Here is a 5910-nt window from a genome sequence, read left to right on the forward strand (position 1 = left end):
TATATCTTATTTTCTTTTACAGCAGTCCGTGTAAAATCGGGGTTTATAGGTTTGCCCATTGTCACTAAACCGGGTTTATGTTTTAACTTTTTGCTACTGAGAATGTTTTTGTAGCTTTTTGCATATATATTGACTTTATGAAATATGTTTAAGTAGTTTAATATAGATCGCGTTTAAAGTAAAATGTCACCGACGGCCATTTAACCGTTTTACAATGCAATTGGAGATATACTGCTGCCATTTACAGAACAGTTGGCTTCATATTCGATACAAAACAAAAACAATTTATAGCCAGAAATGGCTAACATTTGGTGTACGTTGGAACGCATATACAACGTAACCAGTAAGCGTGTCACAGTAATAAGGGCTAATATGGAATTCGTTCTCCTGATAAATGGTCAATTTCTATGTTAGGTTCGATTAATTTGTTACAAACGAATTTGCAAACCACAGATTTTGCTTCTTAGTGAATAGCTTACTGAAAGTAAAATTCGTTTTTGGGAAAAGCGAAGTTCTCTGTGCGACTACTAGTGCAGTGTAAATACTTTAATGGAGGAAAGTTAGTGTTTTTTTTAACAAAGTAACATATTATTTGATAACAATTTACATATCAATACGACCTGGGTGGGGTATTATAGATTTACGTGGTGGATTCGGGGGACGATTAATTTGTTTCCAATGGTATTCTAATTTGACTTATTCTAAAGAGTTGATGTAGTTCATATATGATGTTTCATATGTTTATTTTTATATTGTTATAAATGAAGGATGATGTTCATTGACTGTTGACTCAAAATACTGATGTAAAACAACCAATAGCACGATCCATACTTCAGTGGTATTCACCATTCATCAAACAAATACAATCCGTCGCAATTTGTAGAAAAGAAGACATGACCAACCGCTTGTTTTTACAAGTATTTCAATATTCTTTGACAAGGTTGCGATTGTATGTCTACACAGTGTTGAACGATCACAGAAGAATGTTAAAAGTAGTTTTTTAGAAAATCACATATGCATTGTGGTTTTATGTTTAAGAGATAAATATAAAATCGCTCACGAATTTGACCTTTTAACGAGTAATACATCTTGCCGAACATTTGAATTTGCGAGCTGAAAAGAAAAACGAAAACCGTTTGAACGAGATGTACGCTTTCGATCATATGGACCATAGAGTCAAAACATGTAGCAAAGGCAATAAAAGCCAATATACTATTACACTATAGCATGCGCACATCAATTGTATTACGTGCGAGAATGTGTAATTCCTTCGAGACCCTAAACATATAACCGTCAAAAAGGCGTTAAAGATCGGGATGCCTGTCGTTTTAAAACTAACGAAGCTAGAGATAAATTCATATAACCATTGAAAGCATTGACAATGTATAAAACATTCTATGCATTATTTATAAAAGTGCTTTCAGACAATTTGACCTCATGACGAAAGGAGAGAAAAGAAATCTTCTGTTCTTGTCATTTATAGTTCCCAGATAACATATATGTATCTATGATTGGCGTATACTGAAGATGTGGTCGCATGTCCAGCTATGATCGGGCCTGTTATAGAATGGAACGTTTATTGATAAGAACGTTTGAAGTGTACCAACTAAGAAAGAAACCAAAACTTAATGTATTCGCTACACATTGACTGTGCTCTAACACAAATCAATATCATTTGCTCAGGTCTGTAACTGCATCTGAATGAAGTAGAAACCGTATGTTCGAACTCGTATAAGAATATACTGACATGAACATGGGTAACGGAAAGAGGTTGACTTGCAGTCGTTGCAGTTTAAATTTTCTATATATTTGACAATTAAAAGGAATACCTTATTTTGAAAAGAGAACACATGTTTCGTTAATTAATGCAACTACTCCAGAGCCAAGTCCAGTATGCAGTAGCCAAACACTTGATGTGTTAATACCATAAAGATCAAACCCATACGCAAACATCAACATTGATCATTTATCAGTCCGGATAAAAGTATCCGTAACGAGGTTTGCAGAGCTAACACCAACGCAGCGTACCCGGAAGAAAGATTTATTTTGTGCCATGCCTTATTGATTAATATATTCGTGTAATACTGACGTCACTACCGCACTGGTTGTACATTTCACCAAATATTTGGTGTATTTGGGTGTGACGTTGTTTACAGAGTTCATAACCCATAGTCATTTGGTTAGTGGCTGACGTCGAATAATTCCATTTAAATAGCACTTTTGGAGATTAGTTATTTTCATTAAGTGATTAATGTGAACTATATGTTCGATCGCGTTTTATTGCAAGTTCATAGCTTCTTATTCTATGAGCCTTACAATTAAAGTCGCGGCGCGTTGTTGCGCTGACTCAACTGACACGGGCGGTGCAAGATGGATCTTTTCAGCACTGCTAAATTCACCATAATTGACACTCCGGTGTGCAAGAAATATTTATACATCGTATATCCATTATATCTTGTCTTCTTGGGCTCTCAGACGGATTCAGTTAACTAACGGTTACAGAAATGGTATTAAACAATAAATCTTCTTGGAATTGTTCATTACTTTAACGATTCAAATACTTATTGAACTTTCGTTCGAATAGGTTTCCACGATTAAATTATTTCAATGCTTTCTTGTTTTGCCATTTGAAATGGAAATTATATATTGCTGTATTGTTTACACAGAAGCAGAGGGAAAATGATTTTAACCTTAATAGGAAAGGTATTCCCGAGCATTTGTAACTATTTTCAACTAAATGCAATTATTAAGAAACGAGCAAATAAACTATTGAGTCAGAATCGAAAACGAATAATGGTCGTACACGCTTTTGAAACATAAGATGTTATTATATTGTTGGGTTAAGAAATGGTATTTGGCTAATGGGATCCCACTATGCAGATAGTTTCAAGACTTTTCTGGCATGGATCAGGCGCGCTCTATGCAAAATATGTTGGTCTTATTATATATTTTTGTCTTACGGTGTTTTTTACTAAAATGTTTGGTGGTCTGTAAAGCATATACATATTTGTGTTTCTTTGAACACTAGAGACTAGTTTGCATCCGCAAATGATACTCAAGTTATGTATATATATGAAGCTTTAAACTTTGTTGACCGTTATGATATTGTTTGCAGCCTAGGAAAGAAACCAGGTTGTAAGAGATACCTAAATAGTACTTCCCTTCATTTCTTATGAAAAGGAACGGAATAACTTCAAGTTCCAATTATGACTACCATTGATTTGCACATTAATCGATTTAAAACAATCGTTGTCGTAGCAGTAAATATAATGCGAGTAATGACAGTGATAAGTCATATAAATAATTTAACGTGGAATGATCCTCAGTCTTGGCCTTTCCCATTTTAGAAATTTGATTGCGCACTAATCATTGCTCAAACTCAATAACAGCTTTTCACAAAACGTGAAATGCTGCTAACGATGTCACACAAAATGGTTCCCTCTGCATTGCTATATATCATGTTCTTATATATGGGGAGATCATGAACTGATTTATTTGTTGAGGTCCGGGCATTGTGCAAACATAAATGTCGCCTGCGTCGTCGTCGTACCAAACATGTTGGTCTTCATTCAAATAATTATGATATTTAAGTAAAACATGGTAAAACATGGTACTTAATTTCTAAACAGAATGCGCACATATTTAGCAATGCCTCTTTGTCGAATGAAAATGAGAGCTAGTTTTCGCTTCGTGGTGTTTTTGTTGACTGTTTGACTAGCCCCCTATTGTTTCTATTCTATCAATGTGGATCACCATAATACATTTATGGGCTGTTTGTGTATCCTGTAAGCAGCTTCGACAAACTGATAAAAAATAAAATGCCAATAACAGACACACTAAACAATTTTTGATAGGTTTTCTTTGATTAGAACATTAAAGTGTACCTATCCATACTGTATTATTAATTAGAACATCCTTACCTATATAATTTCAAGCTCTCTATCGAGTTTTATTGACTGAGATTAAATACGACGTGTTTCGAACACTTGTGTCACTGAACTGCAATTTTACAAAACATTAACCACTTCAACCTTTAAAAAACCTTTAAGAAACATCTGAAGTCGTAACCTTTCGTGTGTCAAGTTTTTTAAATAGCTTCGTTTGGAACATGGGTCAGCAAACTAAGTTTAACAATAAGTTGATCGAAGTAACTTTATCTCTGTCTTAAAACCAATGAAGAGGACCTCGATAAACGACTCAAAGTACTTGATTTAATAACATCCTATACCCGCAAATATTACACAAAATATTAATTGTTTAGTCTTCGGAAAGAGAAATTGAATTAAGAGTATAATAAAAAAATAGGACTTATTGGTCTATTTAATTTTATGTTAAGCTGAAATCAATATACAAATATAACAAACTGAATCTATCCAATGCCTAAACGAACGCTTTAAATGCACATGACCTATATTTGTACAACTAGCCCCGGGATCCTACACATTCCTAAAAGCGCACACTTGCTCTGTCTCTTTGGATAAAAAAGAATGGTATATAACTTGACATCTATTCGTTCCAGACAATCTCTGTGCTCTCTATTATTGTGTTTGTTTATGTGTCGGTTATAATAATCAGATAACAAGGAAGGCTGTTTTCGAAAGAAGTATGATGCATCCTTGCATAAGCCAACTTTCGTGTCACAATTATTTGTATGAGTTCTAACATAAGTTTTAATTGCTTTTTAATTCTTCATCTCGGAATCTATATGTATGGCTTAATGACACATTGTAATACTTTGCCGCTTAAGCCGTGTTCAGGGTTCAGTATTGTACCTGAGCTAACGGATGAATGAGGCGTTACAATAACTGTTTTCGTTTCCAATTTCCAGATTAAGCATTTTTTTTCTACGCCTCGATTTGGTTCTTCCCTGAAGAAAAGCAACAAGAATATTAGTACATTGTCGAATACTTGAAAGCAATAGCAAGAAAAACAATGTTAAATAAAACAGTTTTATCCTGAAAAAGGATGGTGCTTGGCCTGTTAGAGTTATGTGAGGTGCATCAAAAAGATCAATGGTGCTGCCTTCTTTTTCCTGTTTGTGTCATCATTATAGTATGCCATTCTGCAGGAATTAAATTGTGACTAATTTTGATTTAAAGCTTTTGTGGTTTCACAAGCCTCTGATCTGTAGAGGAGCTTAGAACTGACTGAATTAGATGCTCTAAGGCTTGACTTTTATATGTACATGTTACCATGGCATGCTTAAGCTAATATAATTCGGCTCTCTTTGCCGACACCGTGGTTCCATCTCGATAATACCATGGCATCACGACGGCATTTGAAGAGCTATACGTAGTCGTGTTGCATTTCTTAGACAATCAGATCCATCTTTTGTGTCTTGCCTAAAGTCTTTGTACGGTAAAAATCACAGATGATCACATCGACAAAGATAACACGAATTAACAAGATGCCATCACTCGCATCACGAGGCGGAAAATGAACACACGCATTTATCACGAAAATGAACCTTCGCAAGGTAATTCGGCTTTTTTGGCATGCCAAAGATTTCACCACCTCTCTCTCAGTTGTTACCGGCGCCTGAGAAACTTAACTGGCGGTCGAACGATGGCTAAGAATGCCCACTCGAATATGACCCGATGTGTTTACGATTAGAACCATTTGGTGTCAATTACGCTTTAATAACAGGATGACAAGCACATTTAAATTTGCATTACAGGACGGATGATAAAGTAGAAACATTTTTATTAAGTTCAAATATACATAATACAGTAATTATGACCGATGCAAACACAAATGATTAATATAATTTTCTGAAATGATCAGAAACGGATTGCAAATGCGTTCAGTGATATATGTAATAGGGTTTGGGACTTAATTTCGTTGATAAATAAACTGACGTGTTTATTCACGGCTTTGCATAATTAAGGGGTTGATTTAAAGTGCTGAACT

The sequence above is a fragment of the Mya arenaria genome, chromosome 13 (genome assembly GCF_026914265.1).
Source record: "Mya arenaria isolate MELC-2E11 chromosome 13, ASM2691426v1".
Classification (NCBI taxonomy): domain Eukaryota; kingdom Metazoa; phylum Mollusca; class Bivalvia; order Myida; family Myidae; genus Mya; species Mya arenaria.